Source organism: Pezoporus flaviventris, unplaced genomic scaffold (genome assembly GCF_033815535.1).
Source record: "Pezoporus flaviventris isolate CSIRO_AGI_PZ_B2104156 unplaced genomic scaffold, CSIRO_AGI_Pfla_v1 ptg000050l, whole genome shotgun sequence".
NCBI classification, from domain to species: Eukaryota; Metazoa; Chordata; class Aves; order Psittaciformes; family Psittacidae; genus Pezoporus; species Pezoporus flaviventris.
Window position 1 is genome coordinate 6,316,740 of NW_026892598.1, and position 20,594 is coordinate 6,337,333.

Below are 20,594 nucleotides of genomic sequence, written 5' to 3' on the forward strand. Positions count from 1 at the left end.
GGACCACTGTCTTCCTGAAGATGGGGAAAAAGAAACTGTTATGTATTGATACTGAGGTCATAACCTACATCATTGTAACCAAATATTATTGGCCAGATTTTTACAGGGTTTTAGAAGGCCAGAGTTTAGGTGAATATTCTTTTTTACTTACTGACCATCATTACTCATGAGCGTAGGCATCAGTGTGCTTAGTGAGATTTTTCAAAAGTTTCTTTTATTTTGGGGAAAATAAATCCTGTTCAGATTTTACGCTATGTGTCTGGAACAATCAGCTATTCTGTTTAAAACCAGAAGTAGACACAAATGTGCACTACTTTAGTGAGATTTGCAAGCTGGATTTGTGATACAATTCCATTTTATTATTTCATGGTAATTCCTTGATCAAACTGAATAAAATAGACTTAAAACAGATTTTTTGCTTGTATAACTCCAGTGAAGTTGTTAAAACGATAAATGGAGTTTAGGGCTTCATAGTTGGTAGCAACAAATGTTGATTTGCACATGCATAAATGAAAATTGCATTAAAAAAAAAAGGAAAAATATTATCTGGTTCAGTGAAAGAAACAAAGGAGTATAGAGGAAAGAGAATTACTTTCTTCAGTTCTCTTTGTCTCCTTGACATGATGATCTGTGAGGCAATAGTAAAAAGTCTTTACCCAAGAAAAGACTTTGAACAGTGGGATTGAGTGCGCCTTCAGCAAGTTCACTGATGACAAAAAGCTGTGTGGTTTGGTTGATACGCTGGAAGGAAGGAATGCCATCCAGAGGGACCTTGACACGCTTGAGAGGTGGGCTGATGACAACCTCATGAATTTTAACCATGACAAGTGCAATGTCCTACACCAGGGTGTCATGCAGAGATAATGATCTCTTCATAGATATTCTTAGCATATGGATTCTTCTGTCTTCTCTGAGATAACTAAAGGCCCTGTAGTCAAGATAATCAGGACTTCAGCCCAGGGACATGTGCCCATAAAAGCACCATGTGTTCAGTTTAATATCATAATGTGCTTACATGGACTGTAAATTGCCTGAAGCACATGAAAACAACCTTATATATGTCCAAAATATACTAAATAAATAATATAGCTGACATTCACTGCAAAAGGACAGATCAACTTTTTGGTTTTCAGCCTTATTTTGTAACAATATACTGGCTACTTGTATTATAAAGTTCCAAAGATCACTTCACCTTCATTCAGCTATGAAGTATTTTGGAAGGAAAAATAGTTTAAATGAAACTGAATTGTTTAAAAATATCATAAACTGAACTTCTTTTTAAGGAAAAGGATAAAAATTAATACTTTCTGCAGGGTTGTAAAATCCCTACTAGCTGTAATAAGTATACTATTTCAAATATAAATATTGTAAGCCTGTAGTGCATTGTGGCAGATTGTCACGAATAGACAGTTGTACTGGTGTTGTGATCAGAAGCTGACAGCAGAGTTTCATTAAAGCAAATATATATATATATTTAAAGAGCAAAGCACCTTTTTGTGAGCAAAGATGGATATTAAGATCAAATCCTACTCTTATTTCTTTGCTCCTGTCATTCTGTCATGACTTCTTCTGTCCAAAAATAAGTCAGATGCAAGATGATAAAAATGATATCTTTTTCGTAAATCTTATAACATCTGTTGCCCTCTCATCTCTTTATTGATACGAATTATGCTTCAATTAGAAATATAGAAATATTAATGAAAGAAAACTGTATTTAACCTTATGAAAATATCTTGCAATGTCTGAGTAATAAAGGCTATTTTTGTTATTTTTGGTGACTAAAATATTTTTGAAAAAACTTATTTTCAATTAAACTTTTGAGAAACAAAGGTAAATGTGCTTATGAAATTGCATGAAACTTTCCTTACAGTTGCTTGATGCAATAAGAGAAATCTTTATCCTTCATACATCATAAGAGTCCTTGTGCTGATGGAGAGTAACGAATAAACACGAATTTTCCTATTTGAAAATCAGTTTGACAAACACCTCTCAAAGATAAGTTATTTGAGGATATTTTTATTTCTAAAGAATTCCTTTAGTGGATAATTTCCTCCATGTTCTTGCAGTTATTACCTTTTACATAAAAACCTGTAATGCTGCAATAATAATAGTAAATGAAAATTACTAAAAATATGAAACTAGAAAATATATATATAGAAATATATATTTATGAATATATATATGAATATATATTTTTATATATATATAAATACTAGAAAATGAAACTAGGCACATGAAAAACAGAGAGGTGGCTGGTGACACCCAGCATGACTTCACTTAGGAGAAATCCAACCTGACCAATTTGGTGGCCTTCTACAATGGGGCTACGGAACTGATGATATCTCCAATTTAGAGACAAGGATGTCGTGTGGGACAGTGTTGCACGCTTTACACAAGTCCAGGTAGATGACATCAACCGCTCTAGCCCTGTCCATCAGTGGCCTTCTATGATGGGGCTACAGAACTGATGGACAGGGATAGAGCAGTTGATGTCATCAACCTGGACTTGTCTAAGCGTTTGACACTGTCCCACACAACATCCTTGTCTCTAAATTGGAGAGACATTAATTTGACAGATGGACCACTCGGTGGATAAAGAACTGGCTGGATAGCTGAACGCAAAGAGTTGTGGTCAATGGCTCAGTGTCCAGCTGGAGACCAGTAATGAGCTCTGTCCATCAGGGATCGGTGTTGGGATCGGTCTTGTTTAACATCTTCGTCGCTGACATAGACAGTGGGATTGAGTGCGCCCTCAGCAAGTTTGCCAATGATACCAAGCTGTGTGGTTTGGTTGATATGCTGGAGAGAAGGGATGCCATCCAGAGGGAGCTTGACACACTAGTGAGGTGGGCTGATGCCAACTTCATGAAGTTTAACCATGGCAAGGGCAAGGTCCTACACCTGGGTCAGAGTAATCCCAGGCACAGCTACAGGTTGGGCAAAGAAGAGGTTCAGAGCTGCCCTGCAGAGAAGGACTTGGGAGTGTCGGTTGATGAGAAAATGAACATGAGCCGGCTTCAGTGTGTGCTTGCAGCCCAGAAAGCCAGCTATATGCTGGGGAGGGACTCTTCATTAGGGACTGTAGTGATAGGACAAGGGATAATGGGTTCAAACTTAAACAGGGGAAGTTTAGATTGGATGTAAGAAGGAAGTTCTTTCCTGTTAAGGTGGTGAGGCACTGGAATAGGTTTGCCCAGGGAGGTTGTGAATGCTCCACCCCGGTCGGTGTTCAAGACCAGGTTGGACGAAGCCTTGCATGATATGGTTTAGTGTGAGGTGTCCCTGCCCATGGCAGGGGGGTTGGAACTTGATGATCTTAAGGTCCTTTCCAACCCTAACTACTCTATGATTCTATGATTCTAAGAACTCTTTGGCCTTTCTTTAAAGTACTCTGTTGGGCTTCATCTTTGCAACCTTGCTCTTGATACTTGCATGTTATTTAGATTTCTAGTGTTAGTAAACTTCTAGCTATTTTGTAGGTTGTGCAGATTTCTGATTACGTTTCTACATCATGAACTTTCACTGTATCAGCACGTTCACCGAATGCCTTAGTTCTGCAGGTGAAGTGCCTTGTATATTGAGTATCTTGTATATTCAGAAAGAAAGAGAACCAAACTTTTTTTTTTGATCAAGTGAATATTAGAAAGTTTCAGACGAATGAACTCCACTTCCCTAGAAAAGCTGAAATGTTTACTGTACCTGAAAGTGTCTTCTGTGCCTTCAACCTTTATGAAGACTGTATGGGTGGGTCTCAGGTGTTTGCTGTCCTGGTTAGAAGGGTCTACTCTGCCCTTGCAGCCTGGGTCTTTCCCTTCAATAGGCAAGCACTCACTGAAATACAGTGGCCTACACCATCCCACTTTTAATATTCCTTTGCAGATATGCAGAATATGGAGTTGGTGTATAGATTTTTTGCAGGTTTTGGGCTTTGCTGGCATTCTTTACAGAGCCTATGTGTGAATGTGCATACTACAGCAGTGTTTATGAATTTATTCTATGCTTGGATGAATATCTTCCAAGTGGGACAAAAGATAGTAAATAAAATGTTATTGTTAAGGAACTCTACTTCATGAAAAATATACCATTCAGTTTGGAAAGCACACACACACCAGCTGCTAAAAACAACAGCTTACATCAGCAATCGAAAACAGTTACAAATAATTCAATGAAGGAAAAGCTGAAGATCCAAATTCTAGGAGAGCTCAAGATCTTTCAGTTGATGGAGGGGGGTTTGTTTGCTTGTTTTGTTTTAGGGTGCTGTCTGCTTGTTTTTTTGTTTGTGGTGGTTTTTTTTTAGATTCTTTTTAATTCTTTTTTCTTTTGGATAAAGCTTGTTAAAGCTTTTCTAACCAGTGGAACTTACTCTTTTGTCTGAAATTTCTTGGTATGTATTTGATTCCAGGGGCACTGTTTCTTTCTGTTTCGCTTTGCTGGGTTTTTTTTGTTTTGTTTTGTTTTTCTTTCTTTCCATTTCTGAAGACATTTCAAGTAGTTTTAAATTTCTAGAAAGTTTTGGGAATTAGGAAAAAAGAACTCTACTCTCATAGCCTTTATAAAATCTGCATATGTATGGATCAGCAATGACAGAAGCAAGAACTTTTGGTTTTTGTTTTATCTCTGTGTTTCTCATTGATCCTACTATTCTTTTTCTTTATCATCAAAGACACATCATTTAAGAAGTAGAAAAAAGAGAAAAAAAGAAAAAGACAAAATATTGTCTCTGTAAAGCAACACTGCCATGACTTATCTTCCACTGGGCTAGATTTATATGTTGGGGAGAAAAGTGGAGAACAAAAATTGTGTCATTCTTATAACTCAAGAGCAATGGAATTTTACACAAAACTTTTTAAACTACCAGTAACCTTAACAATGTATCTTCACATGATATGCCTATTTTATAATATATCTTTGCCCTTGGAAAACTATTCCTTTGTTCCAAAATAATGATTAGTAGAATTTAGAATATATTACCTTATAATTTGTCATTAACAGTCATTTTATTCTCCAATATAATCTTTACTGTTTATCGGGTAATGTTTTTTCTTTGTCAATGTATGAATTCATTGCTTCTAATTGGGAGCAGAAGTACTGGTAGCAGTATTTAATGATATCTTGACAGGTAATTTACTCAGGTTTTTGATAGGTAGTATGGTCAGGCTTGGGAACTAAAACAGCACCTAGTGATTCATTCTTTCTAAGAACTTGAATTCATCTAAACCTTTATCTCACTGTCCATGTTACAATGCAGCAGAATTGAAACCACTGCATGCAACTTTTTCTATTTCTGCTAAATATTCTTTCTTCGTCTACAAGCATTACTGCTTCCCAGTCTTACAGTTTCATGGAGTTATGCTGAGAAAAATAGACTGGTTTCTCAGACAATATGAAGTCGAGGGATTCTTTTGCATTATTTCTCCATGGCTGTGCAGTTTAGGACTTGCAGCAGTAATATAAATGCGAAAAGAAATCCTCAAGAAATATTACAAGACATGTTTAAGAAAACAACATCATATACATCTTATAGAAGATCTTTCCTGATGTCATCACTTTTGTCTAAGTTGAAATTCTGTTATTCTAGGTAATAAAACCCATTAGCCATCTATTATTCTATAAATGGGATTCCAAGTGTATAAATATTTTATAATTAGGTTTTGTAGAATTATATGAATTGTCCATATACTAATGGCATTTATCCTGTACCATTTTGTGTTGGATTGGTGTGGCAAGTTTTTGGTAGCAACAGGCTACAGTGGCCTCTTTGAGAAGCTGCTAGAAGCTTCCCCCATGTCTGGCAGAGTCAATGCCAGCTGGCTCCAAGATGGACCTCCTGCTGGCCAAGGGCAAGCCCATCAGTAATGGTGGGAGGACCTCTGGGATAATACAGTTAAAGAGGGAAAAAACTTTGTGCAATAGCAGCCTGAAAGAGGAGTGAGAATATTTGAGAGAAAGAGTCTCACAGACCCCAAGGTCAGTGAGGAAGGAGAGGAGGTGCTTCAGCTGCTGAAGCAGGGATTCCCCTGCAGCCTGTGGTGGAGACCTTGGTGAGGCAGCTGTGCTCCTGCAGTCCATGGAGGTCCATGGTGGAGCAGATATCCCTCTGTAGCCCGTGGAGGTTCACGCTACAGCAGATTTCACCTGCAGTCCATGGAGATACACAGTGAAGATTGCACCTGTAGGCCATGCAGAATCTAACAGCAGAGTAGGGTGAGGCCTGAAGAAGGCTGTGACCCTGCGGTAAGTCCGCATTGGAGCAGACTCCTAGCAGGAGCTGTGGCCCCATGGAGAGAGGAGCCCACACAGGAGCAGGTTTGCTGCAGGACTTGTGAATTCACACTGGAGCTGCCTGGTCCTGAAGGATGCACCCCATGAAAGGTGTGGGTCACACTGAGTAGTTCGAGAAGAACTGCAGCGTGTTGGAAGGACTCATATTGGAGAAGTTTGTGAAGAACTGTCTTAGATGGGAGGAACCCCACACTAGACTAGGGAAAGAATCTGAGGAAGAAGGAGCTGTAAAGATGTTTGATGGGCTAACCGCAACTGCCATTCCCCATCCGCCCGCATAGCTGTGGGAGAGGAGAGAGAATTTGGGAGTGAAGTTAAGACTGGGAAGAAGGGAGGAGTGGGGGGAAAGGTGTTTTAAGATCTGTGTTTGTTTCTTGTTATCCTAATCTGATTTGATTGACAATAAATTAAATTAACATCCTTGAGTCAAGTGTTTTTTATCGATCATAGTTATTGGTGAGTGATCTCTCCCTCTCATTATCTCAAACCACGAGCCTTTAATTATGTTTTCTTTTCTGTCCAGCTGAAGGAGAGGAAAGTGATAGAGCAGTTTTGATGGACATCTGGTGTCCAGCCAGAGTCAGCCTATCATCCATTTTTTTAATCAGACTCATATATTGTAAACAAAGGTATTTTCTTTTTTACTGAGAGAAGTAAAATGATTTGGGTGTCTAGCGATCAATATGAATGTTACTAATAAAGATCCAGTTTGGGTTAGCAGCAACAAAACTTTTGTTGCTGTTTTATGCATGAGCAGTGAATCCCCATCTGGAAAAAAGGCTTTTGGATTGTGTGATATCTTCTTTGCAAAACCAAGAAAGTTATGTTATAGAAATTGCAATGCTAACTAGGGGAGGTTCCTTCATAGCAGAAGTGGGCTTTCAGTCAGATATTGTTAAGGGAAGCCAGAAACATGCAATTTGTCCCTTTTCCATCTTAAAGCACACAGATATGTTGGAAGGTGTGGAAGAATGGAGGTTTTGTAGTATGCATCTGGACCTCAGAGAAGAACCCAGAAGCCAGGGAGGACAGAGAAAAGATGAGAGCAAAAGGAATGAACCTCTTTGAGCTTGCAGCTCCTGTGGAAAGTATGAAATCTAGTGAGAAAACAGCAGACAGCTTCACATAACAGGCAGTGGGGAAAAAATAGTCTTCTGTAAATAATTCTAATCCTGTTGTTTGAACTAACTGAATTTTCTCTGTTTAGGAAGGTCAGGGTCCCACTGCATGTTTTTCATAAAACCAGTATTTTAATAATATTTTTTCAGAAATCTTTTCAGACTGGGGAAGGAGAAAGTATAAGCCAATTAGCCACAAAAATCTAGCAGACATTGTCTTTATTACAACAATTTATAACATGGAAAACTCCTTCTATATTTCACTTAGTAGGATCCAAAGGACTTACCACAACCCATTACAGCTTTTATTCCTTCATTCCTGTCAGTTGCTAATGTAGCTCATTTCCTCTTCATAAATTTATGGAATCACAACAGGAACACTATACCCACGGCTGCAAAAAAATGTAGATTTTTATTCATTGAAGTGTAGCCTCTTCCTCAAAGCAGGTACAGAGATCTGTGATACCTTCTTTGAAGCTCAGCTTATAGGAATAGATATGAAGAAGCAAATGTTGTATGACAAGAGAAGAAGAAGACATGTTAGCCTTACTGAACAGTTTTTGCTATAAGCTAAGCAAAGTAGATTTTTTTCTGTAGTATATAGTCTTGGAAGGACTTGTTCTGCAGCAGTAGTTTCTGTATAATGCACTTGTGTAAAGGAGTACAGCTGCAAGTTTGTACGTACAGTGGAGTCACCTTTTTTTTTTTATGTTACACTTTTGCGATCTCCCATTTATTTCAATAGTAAGGCTAAAGCAGAGTTAATTCCTCTGTATTAAGCACTCAGATAAAAAAGACAGGATGAGTGACACTGTAACTTTGTTCAGATTATGAAGTATAGCATGCTCTGTATCTTGTATAGGAGAGGATTATGTTCTGAAAGTAAAGAAATATTTTTTTTATGAATCCTGGAGGAAGTAAAAAAAAAACAAAACACACCAAAAACTCCAATTTTCAATGTTGTTTGCAGGGTTGGTTATTAAATATTGTTGTCAATCATGATCATGTCATTTTCTTGTGCTTGGTTGCTCCTTTGGGTACTACATATAAGAACTAGTCACAAAATCCCACAGTTTTTCGTGAAGTAGCAGAAGAAAATTCTGGGGAAACTTTGAGTGGACTAACTGCTTTGTTATATAACATTGTTCTTTAGCTCTGAGCTGAAATCAGGACAGAGAAAAGTCACACTGCATTATTTTTTGCCAGGGTTAGCCAGCTCTGTGTGCGGTTCACATTGCCAAAGTAACGGAACTAGGAATAGGACAGGTGAGAAAAAAAAAAAGGCACCCTGTTTCTCAAAGTCCAACAGGCAACTCCTCAACCCTTTCTTTTGTTCTCAGTATCTTCTCCTCTCCTGTCAGTCTATGAAGGGAAGAAGGAGTTGCCCTTTTCATTGAGCTTTGCAAAAATCCGAAGGGGAAGATGAATGGGAAGGTGAACAAAAATAATTAAGATAAGCACCTTTGGTCTGGTGTTAAGAAACTGTTTTCAGTTAGGAGTAGGTAGGAGAATACCCATCCCTTAGGTGTTTGATTTCTGTCTCTTTTGTGTGCAGTTTGCTCTACTGAAGAGCTTTATTGGTTTATTTCATCCTCTAACAGTCTAATGGGATGTGGAATTCAAGTGCTAACTAAGTCACAGTTATGAAAACAGAGGTCCAGAAAAAAGTGACTTTTTAAGTTCTAGGACTCTTTGGGGAGTATAAGTCTCAGGTGAGCATGTGGAACACTTGGATTTTTCCCACTATAGTGTAAATATATGTAAAACACGAGTGTCTACCGTCAAGTTAATCTCCTTGACATTAGTATTTTTGTGCATTTTATCACTTCTTGCTCAATTTTGTGTTTTTTCTCTGTCTCCTGTAGTTACTGGCACCATGTTGAAAGATTTAGATTAAGGCTACTATTTATTTCTGGAGTGAGTTCCAAGTACACCTAACATGCAGTTCTGGGAAAGCTTAATGTACTTCAGTACGAATGAATAACCTGATTTTCAGAACATGGAAATAGGTATACTGTCCCATACTTTGTCTCTATTTAAAGGTGGATAAGTCTGTTGAAGTAATACAGCAAATAAACCACCTTCACACACTTCAGGAGAAACTTCTGTTATAAGTAAACACTGTGGAACTGAAGCAATGTAAATGCTAAAAACCACCTGTATCATAGCAATCTGTTCATTGCTTGCTTGTGCAGCTTCCAGACAATTCCATATAATGCCTGCAAAAGTTGCCCAAGGAAGCTATGAATGCTCCATCCCTGGTGGCGTTCAAGGCCAGGTTGGACAGAGCCTTGGGCAACATGTTTTAGTGTGAGGTGTCCCTGCCCATGGCAGAGGGGTTGAAACTAGATGATCTTAAGGTCCTTTCCAACCCTAAGTATTCTATGATTCTCTGATCTGTGTGGATGTGCCTGCTTGTAAATGCATGCCTAACCTTGCTGCTACTTGGACCTGTGGGCATATTGCTGCAGCAACCCTGTCACTGTTGGGCTACCAGATTTGGCCTCCTGTTTATATCTTCTGATTGCACTGAAGACTACAATTCAGACAAAACTGAAAAGTAAGAAATATTTCCCTTTGCCAAATAACAAATTTCTGTATTTGAAGGACTCAAGTAAAAAAAACTGATGTGTATCCTGAATGCAAAGTTAAGAAAGAGCTTGGTGAAGCTCCTCACCCAAAGATGTCTCCATTTTATGCATCTGCGACAGAGTAAACAGTAGGTTTTATAGATAAGAACTTTAGTAGAAATATTAATACTGTGAAAAACTTATAATTGTGTGAGTCATTGTGTTTTACCTCCCAAAGCTTATTTTATTTTAAAGTTGCTGTCAGGCAAAATAACATTGTGTTAAACTGGGGCAATGTCTATTCATTGGTTTCAAAATATCTTGGTAAGGGTTAATATTTATTTTCACTGAGTTTTTGAAAGTTGTACTCAAATAATTGTTAGGAAGAAACAATTAAATATCTCTAACATTTCTCTGGGATGAAGTATAGAGAGGAAGCCATATTACATTTAGCTTGCTGTCAGTGCTGCTCGATTTCCTTCATCTCAAATCTGTCACAACAGCCTACTTATGCAGATATGTGTTTAGAGCATCATATATTCATAAATCTGTTTACAGACTGGCAGTGCTTCCTAAGTAAGTATCTTGAAAATCATTGAAGTTAACAGACATTTAGTAAATGAGCTGCTTTTTAACTAGCTAAAGGTGTTAATAAAATTAGATATTTTACCCAATTTTTGTAATGTGTCTGTAGCTTGAAATTATTAGAAAATAATCAAACAAATTAATAAATGTTCCTTCACAGCTATTTCTAACAAGAAGTCTTTGCTAATCCAGGAATACAAGCAGAATCCTTGGAAAATTACTCTCATTTTAGGCATGTTTGACAGTAAAACCTTTAAAAGTGAAACCTATTATCTAAAAGGGAAGAAAGCAAACAAAAACGTCATTTTTCTGCTGACAGATAGATGCAGTGATCCCCAGTAAACTAGAATTTGATATGAAAAATCTAGGAGGAAAGTAAAATTGTATTATATCTGGATCTGGTTTTATCAGAACAAGTGATGTGCAACACAATATATTGAATATCTCAGTGACAGTTTAAAATGCAGGAGAAAGAATAAAAAGATGAGGATTTATATTATATTATATTACATTATATTAATTATATTACTTTATTTTATTTTATTTATTTTATTTTATTCAGAATTACAAAAATTCTGAAATCATTGAGCACAGGCATCATATAGATCTAACTGAAAATATTTCAAATTTTAATTTAACTTGCATATAAATACAATTACTAGCATTTACTTATCTCCCTTTCAAGTATTTGCTGAAGGAAATACAAATATACAGGTAGGAAAACCTGAAGGCACATCAAGCTGCAGCTTGGACTAGGTAGGTGTAATAAAAGATTAAAGTGTCGGTACTATGTACGCCCAATGAGTACAGCTTGTGTGTGAAAATATCTGAAGGCTTATTTGTCCTACAGTAGGTAAAATTATCTTCCATCAGATTCCAGAGTGTGGGTGGTAGTTCCTCCAGAAAGAATACTTTACTTGGTAAAAACCCCACTTTTTTTGTGTAATATCGTTGATACTCCAGGTGCATAACTTTTAGGCTTTTTCCCCCTCTCTCTCTTTAGCTTGCCCTTCATCCACTAAAGAGGTCTGACTCAATCACTGCTTTGGATGACTAATCAGGCTCAACCTAAACTTTTTGATCACTTGGGCCTTTCCCCAGGTTTAAGTGGTTTTGAACTAAACTAAACTAAATAAACCACTCTTTTCTTGGAATTAGAAGAAATCATTTAACCTTTTTGAACAGAGAAAGCTCAAAGTGAAGAAATAAAACAAAGTTGTTTATTTGCTTCTCTCTGCCTTCACATAATGTCCTTGCAGCTAGCTCTTCTGCCCAGGCTTCATTTTAGTAAAATCAATTATTTGTTTCTGAAGCTGCACAAATTCTGTACTCTACTCTGGTCCTTGTATAGAGTTTTTCTCTTCTGTCCTTTCCAGTAAACTGTCTGTGCCATGCTGCTTTCAGTCTTAATCAACATGAATTGCAGGTTCTGGATCTGCACTGTCCCTCTTGCTTTCAATATGCACTGTGAGCTGTTGCTTACCATCCATGACTAAAATCTGCTCCTGTCATGGCATTTGGCTTCTCTAGTACTTATAAGAAAATATAACACAGTGGTGAACATTTTTTTTAAAAAGGAGATATTGTTGGTAAGTAAGACATTTATTAAGAAAATGATTTTTCATTTTAAGATACTTAATTTTATTCCATGTTTATTGCTTCAACCTCCTATTTTATTTTTGTTGGTGGTGAATCGCAGTGTTATAAGACCAGAACATTTTACTAACTGACACTATGGATATTAACATGAATGCTGAAAAGATGCATCTCATCTAATTTTTAAGGATCTTGCCCAGCAATCTGCCTCTAATTTGATATTTCTACTTTTACCACTCTCTTACTCTGTTACTCTCTCTTTTAGCCAGCTCCTGACCAGTACCCTGCTTCTCTGACCTTCAGGTTCATTCAACATTTCTGATCCAGGTTTGTGTCATTCACAACATTATTCATAATACTTAATGTTCTCAATGTAGACTAGTTTCTCTGTGCCCATGTTGAACGTTATCTAAGAGAGTAACTGTTTCATTTGCTTTAGTAATTGCATGATTCCCCTCTCTGGGGAATTCTGTTTTTCCCATGGGGCTGGAGTGTGGGAAAAGAGCGAGGAAAAAGGGCCACAAAGATACATGCATAAGAAAATATCACAAAAGAGTATTTCCTTAAAAAAAAAAAAAAAAAGAATCTTGTTCATGATGAATGATAAGAACTTTCAGCAGAAGATCTAAGTAAAATTCTTCCATTAAAATAAAGGAAAACCAAAATTACTAATTCAGAGCTTCATTCATTTTTTGTCTGGATCATGCAGATTCCAATGTAGATTTGGGTCTTAAACAAAACGTTGGTCTGGTTTGTTTTTTTTTTTCCTACAGTTATATTTCTGCTACTGTGCCTTTAATTATGGCAAAGAACAAGTTACATTTCTGTGTAAATAACACGTGAGAGAACGCAATTTTGTACTCATATATACTTGTTTTATATAAAAGCATTCTCGAGATCTAATAAAATTATCTTAAATTATTCATTGTAATTATTTTTCATTTCAGTCCATAGAATTATAGGAACTAATGCTGATTAAGTTTCATTTATATAATTTACAAAATAACGCAGTGGTTGTGATATAACCATGTAACCTTTCTACATGAAGTTTCACTGTGTTGAGAACAAATGTTATTCCTTAAAGGAAGGAAACTGCCCAGCCATGGCTATAGGGACCAACTGCTTATAGTTGTGAACTGGGAGTCCTATGCTGTAACAAGTAAGGCTTCTAATTCTCTGTGTGGTTTGAATAATTCTGACAGTAAAAAGTTTGATTTTTTTTTTTTTAATTGTAGAAGAACAGTGTTAATTTATTTTCTTCAAAACGTTTCTCTACCTAAAAGCCTGAATTTTACACTTGATGAGAGCTTCCTTCCTAGTTTTTAAAAAAGATATCATTAAATTAGTTATTAACCATCTGAAGTTATCTATGGAGCAACACCAATTTTTACCTAAGGAATATGCTTGAGACCAGAGCATGAGTCATCCTGTATGCAGAAAGGAGTTGAGGACTTTGGGCAGATCAGTGTACTGCAAGCAGCAGGCTGCTGTAACCACTTCCTACTTCGTTTTAAATGTGAATAAGGTAACAGTTACATGTACCACCTCTCTGTATTGAATTTAAGAGCTATAATAGTATAGCTGTGGATCTTAAACTCAGCATTTGACTACAGTAGCTTCAATATGTTCAAAGACAACCAGAAATGCTACACTGCTAATTATAATAGTAACGTAAACTTTCCTGTGAGCTCTTTTCTCAAAAAAATTTAAGACATGGATTTCACTATTTTATTGCAGTTAAATGGCTGAAACAAATTAATAATTGGCTTGAAATGTGTGTAAAAGTTGAAGGAAGGAGAAAAGAGGTAAAATATGAACTCTGGGAAAATTATCTGAAATACACATGATATTTCTGCATGTTTTACAAATAATGGAGTGTAGCAAGGGAAGGGAATGTAGAAAGATGTTGTCCTGGCTTCCTCACCATTCTTGTATATTCTGTAGTGATCTAGAGCATAGATGTATGGTCGTTGTGTGAGGCCATAGGAAAAAACACTGTCTTAGTTCAGCACTGCATTGCTGGTGTTTTGCCACATGGTCTTACACCAAAGTCAAAGTAAATATGATTACAGTCTCTGTATGATGGCAGTTATGATTTATTGATACATTGATGTCTAGGGCTTTTCAGCTTCATGACTCAAAGCAAGGATCCGTTCAAATTTGTCCAATAGTTTCAATGAGTCCAATTTCTACTGGCAGGCCTTATGCTCTGGAGCTGACATAAACTCAGTGCAAACTCAGAATTATCTGTTTAACCTTAGAATCACTGATAAGAGAACATAATAGGTATCATTCGTGTGTTTACACAGCAGTCATGACTCCTGGTAAAATTAGTGGGTTTTGCGACTGCCAATCTTAGCCCAAATGTTCCTGAACATCCCACAGAGAGTCTGAAGTTGTAACTGATACATCATCAATCCATAAAAAAAAAAAAAAAAGCTAAAAACCAGGAAAAATAAAATAAAAGGCAGGGCTGGAGAGGCTGGAGATAAGGGAAAGCTTTTCTCCTGCTAGATTGGTTAGGGAAAAGGACTGAGGCACAGGGAGGTCAAGCCATCTTCCTCCTTGGAGGGTTTTCAGCCCCCACAGGATGAAGCCCTGAGCAGCCTGGTCTGACCCCGTGGCTGAGCCTGCTCTGAACAAGGGATTGGTCTAGATCCCACCTGGCCTGAAATCTTTGTCCTTGTCCTTGGGTTCAGTGTTGTAAGGCACTTTGTGCTCAGGGGTGCCTAAGCACTGCTAACTTAACTAAAAGGCCAGCAGAGATGAAGACAGCCCTTCATAAAGAGTCATCTTAGCTGTGGGGATAACTGTTTTATGCCTTGCTCTTTGATGACTTCTATAAACCACCTTTTGCAGTGTTACATTCTTGTCATGCTGTTTTTTAAGATACCAGTTATGGACCATAAAAGGCCATTTTTTAGTTGTTTCAGTTGCTTCTGCCCAGCTTTCATGCTGGTAAGGAACTTTTAGCTGCTACTGTGTTTTTACAAAGTTCTGAAAAGATGCATATTGTCACAGTATGTGCTAGATTCTAGTGCCTTTCTTAGCAGCTTTTCTCAAATGTTTGGGTCCCTGGCATCTTCCATGTTTGATCCACAGTTCCTGTTTGATATACATGTGGTATATTTTATTTTGCAATCTGAAATAAGATCTACAGTTTCCACCACTTGATTCGTGGATTCCTTTATGTCTTTGAATTGCTGTTTTCTCCCTTTCACATGCTGTTGTGTGCTCTCAGTAGCAGACAGTGAAAGCAGAGGTGTTCAGCTCCTTAGAGAAACAGATTGCCTAGGAGAACTCACTGGCTCAATGCACTTTTTGGAGGTACTGACTGTAGCATCCAAAAGGATTTTCCTGATGGTCTAACCCTATGTATTAACTTCTAGTAAAATAAGTTTGTATAGTGAAGCTGCTTGAGACTATCAGAGTTCACATACATCTAAAGTCAGCTCTTCATGTGAAATAAATACCTGCAAAACACATCTGTTACAAGCACTCTGTGGATGCATGGAAACGCAGTATCTATTTATATGTGTGTGCATTTTTATGTGATAAGGATCAAAGATATCTTCTAATCAGAATCAAGCTGATCTTTATTTTAAAAAATAAATTCTGAATTTGGATGCTGGAGAAGGACTTTTCATAAGCGACTGTAGTGATAGCACAAGGGGTTTAAACTTAAACAGGGGAAGTTCGGGTTAGATATAAGAAGTTCTTTACTCTGAGGGTGGTGAGGCTGTGGAGCAGGTAGCCAAAAGAAGTGGTTAATGCTCCATCCCTGGAAATGTTCAATGCCTGTGTCGTGGTTTAAACCCAGTCAGGTAATTCGTTCACTCACCCCGCCCCCCCTTCTTTCCCTTCCCCCTACTCCCGGAGGGACGGAGAGGAGAATCGAAAAGAATGCAACTCCCACGGGTTGAGATAAGAACAGTTTAGTAACTAAGGTATAACACAAATCACTACTGCTACCACTAATGATAATAATGATAAAGGAAATAACAAGGGAATACAACACCTCACCACCAGCCGACCAATAACTTGCCCCCCCCCCCCCAGCCCCGACCAAGCACCGACCGATACCTCCTCCAACCCTGCAGTCTCCCAGCCCTTCCGGCTCACTCCCAGTTACATCCTCGGCATGACGTGCTGTGGTATGGAATACCTCTTTGGTCAGTTTGGGTCAGGTGTCCTGTCTCTGCTTCCTCCTGGCTTCCCCTCCCCCCTGGCAGAGCATGAGGCTCACAAAGTCCTTGGCCAAACCAAAACATCGCTATCAGCTCTGTTCCCGAGCTGAAAGTCAAAACACTGCACTGCACCAGCTACCAAGAAGGAGAAAAATGACTGCTACTGCTGAACCCAGGACATTATCCACCCCTTATTCCATACCATTCACGTCATGCTCAGATCCCACATTTTCAATATACCATCACTCTTATCTCAGTGCACTCTTATCTTAGTGCATGGACCAGTCCCTATAAAGCTGCTGAGTCCATCTGGTCCATGATGTCAGGCTCCACCTCTTGTAACAGTCTTCCAGAGCAGGAGAGACTGTGTGCAGTGTTCACACTTGTGAATAACCTGGGCAATAGTGTCCATTGCTAAGTCCACCCCTCTATCATGAGTCCATCTGTATGTTGCATCTCTGCTCTGATGGCCTGAAGTGCCATGGGCCCACCAGGCTCAAAATAATTCACTGTCCCCTTCAGCAGTTTCTGCAGCTTGTTGCTGGGGACTCCATACAGCTGCCTTCCATCTCCGACGCTTCCAAAGCACTGGAGGGGCCCAGTGGACTAGATACTTGCCCATACTGTCCCACATGCCCTGCCACTCATGACTGTCCAGCCTTGGGGAAAACCTCTTGGTCCCCCTGAATCGTCATCTAACCCCAGACAAGACCCAAACCTGACTCTGCTTAACTTTTGAGATCAGACAAAATGGTTGTGGGTAGAACACAGTCTGTGTGTGTGCCAACATGCTGATCCCCACCACAATCAGCAGGCAGGTCCCAAGGATATCCAAAGGCCATTCAAAACCTTCAGAACTCTCAAACGATGCTGCTGTGCTTGTCACTGGGGCTGGTGTAGCTGCTGTGCTTGCCGGCTCTCCCACTGCCAGCTTCTCTTTTCCTGAGTCCAGCTCTTCCTCCTCTGCCTTGCTGGGAAATGCTGCGTGGTCTCCTGCATCCTCCTGGGGGTCGGCAGGCGGCTTCCGGGGAATGCTCTCGGCCGCCGCGGGGCTGGGCTCGGCCGCGGGGCTCGGCTCCTCCGCGGGGCTCGGCTCCTCCGCCGCCTTCTCCCGCTGCTCAGCAGCCGCCTCCTTCCTCTCCTCGACCGCCCCGACCTCCTCCACCGGCAGCCGTCCCCTCGCGGCCTCCGGCCCCGCTCCCGCCGCCGCCGCTTGGTCCCCGGGGCCGCTCTCCCGGGCCGGTTCGGCTGCCGCCGGCTCCCGGGGCCGCTCCCCCTCGGCTCCCCGCAGCCTCACGAAGATGGAGAGTAGGGTGAGGGCCAGGACGGTGAAGAGCAGGCGGACGGCCAGTTACAAGTCCACGGGCACGTCCGTCCCGCCCTGCTGCTGGAGCCCACCCGTGTTACAAGCCATTGCCATAAAGCACAGTGAGACAAGAACCTTAGCCCAGGCCCCACACTTGATAAACACTAACACAGCAAATACCGGCTCTACGTAAGTTACAACGGTCTGAAGCTGTGAGATCAAGAAGAACAACTCTGATACCCAATAAATCAGCATTGTGACGAATGACTATTAATCCAGTCAGATCTGTTGTTATCTCAACCCTTAGTGCCCCACGTTGGGCGCCAAAAAGAACTGTTGTGGTTTAAACCCAGTCAGGTAATTCGTTCACTCACCACCACCACCCCCCCCCCCCCCCCCTTCTTTCCCTCCCCCTACTCCCGGAGGGACGGAGAGGAGAATCGAAAAGAATGCAACTCCCACGGGTTGAGATAAGAACAGTTTAGTAACTAAGGTATAACACAAATCACTACTGCTACCACTAATGATAATAATGATAAAGGAAATAACAAGGGAAGAGAATACAACACCTCACCACCAGCCGACCGATAACTTGCCCCCCCCCAGCCCCGACCAAGCACCGACCGATACCTCCTCCAACCCTGCAGTCTCCCAGCCCTTCCGGCTAACTCCCAGTTACATCCTGGGCACGACGTGCTGTGGTATGGAATACCTCTTTGGTCAGTTTGGGTCAGGTGTCCTGTCTCTGCTTCTTCCTGGCTTCCCCTCCCCCCTGGCAGAGCATGAGGCTCACAAAGTCCTTGGCCAAACCAAAACATCCTTGTTATCAGCTCTGTTCCCGAGCTGAAAGTCAAAACACTGCACTACACCAGCTACCAAGAAGGAGAAAAATGACTGCTACTGCTGAACCCAGGACAGCCTGGCTGGACAGAGCCTTGGGCGATGTGATTTAGGTGAAGCATCCCTGCCTTAAATAAGAACAAACGTAGCCTCTTTTCAGGGATAGTACTATCTGAGAGATTTTATGATTTATTGAATCATACCTGGTTTGGTCTCTGTTAGGTGTGCATTTGATAGTGGAAGTATATAGCATCTTTGTTATAAAGTTAAGTGACAAAATCAATATATTCTGTTATAGTCTTTACTTCTGCTTCTTTTTATTAAAAACAAAGCAAAAAATAAATAAAATGTTATTTAACAGGTTTCCTGCAATGAAACTAAATGTAGCTGGAGTGCTTTTGGGCTGTATTTCTGTCCACCTAGGGATAATTTCTGTGCTTGTTTTGCAATTTAATATGCTCAGCCTTTGGCTCAACTCCCATCATCCCATGGAATGCCTCTTGTGGTTCAGCAAGGTCAAGCCAGGGAAACAGCTACTACAGGAGGTATGCTATCTGAACAAAGAACTTGGTAAAGGAATACTTTTGATACAGAGGATACCTATTTGTCTTTTACATTTTCCAGGAATTTGTCCTCCTGCCTAGACAAGTTCAAACCCTGGTGATGTAAGGAAAGATAGAGCCTGAACACTCAAAAGGCAGCTCATATGTGCATCTGCATCTATGGTGGAGTGTGACAGAGGTACAGTTGCTAGGTTTTTAGCAAACCTGTTCAACCTTGGCAGATTTATCAGGATGATCACAGAGGAGAGTTTCATCAGGTAGGCATGGGCAGTGCATGTCATAAAACACCTGGGAAACTGGGGTAAAAGATATTGTGGCACAAAGCAGTAAGAATGACTACATATCGACTTCTTCCCTGTTGTTTGTCTCCACATGTTGTTATGAAATCAGGCAGCAAAAAACTCCCAGACAAGTTTGACTGCTCCACTGATTATTAAGTCCTGTTAATTGGAGACATACAGTGTTGTTTTTTTTCTACAGGATGAAGTCTATGCCATGCACTAAGACCTTAGCTTAATCACTTGTGCACTAAATTTAATCTTGAGATCTGCTTCTGCTCCCAGATCACCATTCATATCTTGTCTGACTGTGAATATACTGCTCTTCTTTTCTTCCCCTTTCTCCTTCTTCTGTCTTTAAAAGGTTTATTTAAGCTATAAGTTCAGTGCAGACGTGCAGTGCCAGGACACTAGGAATCAGATTTGCATTTTGCCTGCTCTACCCCAACCCCAAATTGAACAGATACCACACTCAAGTTAAGAAGCATTTTGTTTCTGAGAGATTTATTTCTAGAAAGAAAACACTGGGCTTCCTATTACAAGGTGCTGCATATCAGAGCAGTGTGGGAATGTACCTCTTTAAAGCTGTCATAAACCTTTTGTCTGCTGGTGTTAAGTAAGTGGCAGCAGGGGTTTTCAGTACCTTGCAGAATAAAACTGACATATGCAATAAGTATTTTTTTCAAAAGAAGGACAGTAAGAAAAGAAAAAAAACCCTAACATTTTAAAACCTATTTTTTTAAATATTTAAAGTAATTAATATTGAAGTAATTAAATATTAATAAAATGTTTATTAATTATTAATTAAGAAAATAAAAGTCATTTTTGTGCTAATAAAAGGCACAAAACCTCTCTTTTACTTGAGCTGAAATTTATTCAGTTGTTACCGTTACACAGAAAACATATTGAAATCTTGTTCCATTACCTTTTTAAACCTCAAGAATATTTTTCCTGACGCTTGTGCCAGCTCTCACATACATTCTTGTGCCTTTTTCTGGTTTTGACATGAAGTTCTAAATGGCTTCTGAAAAATGTAGTGCATGACACATTTCTTGCCCTGCCAGAGACCCTGAAAATAACCATTCATCTGCTTCTATTGCAATGACCAAGCAATGAATGCCCACAAAAATTTTACGAAAAAAAATGCGATATTACATAGCAATCAGTTCTGTACTTTTATGGTTGCTGAAGACTTTTGCTTTCCTCTGTAACTGATCTATCTTCAGTACACAGGGATGTCCATCAATCTTCATATTTTGCCATTTATTG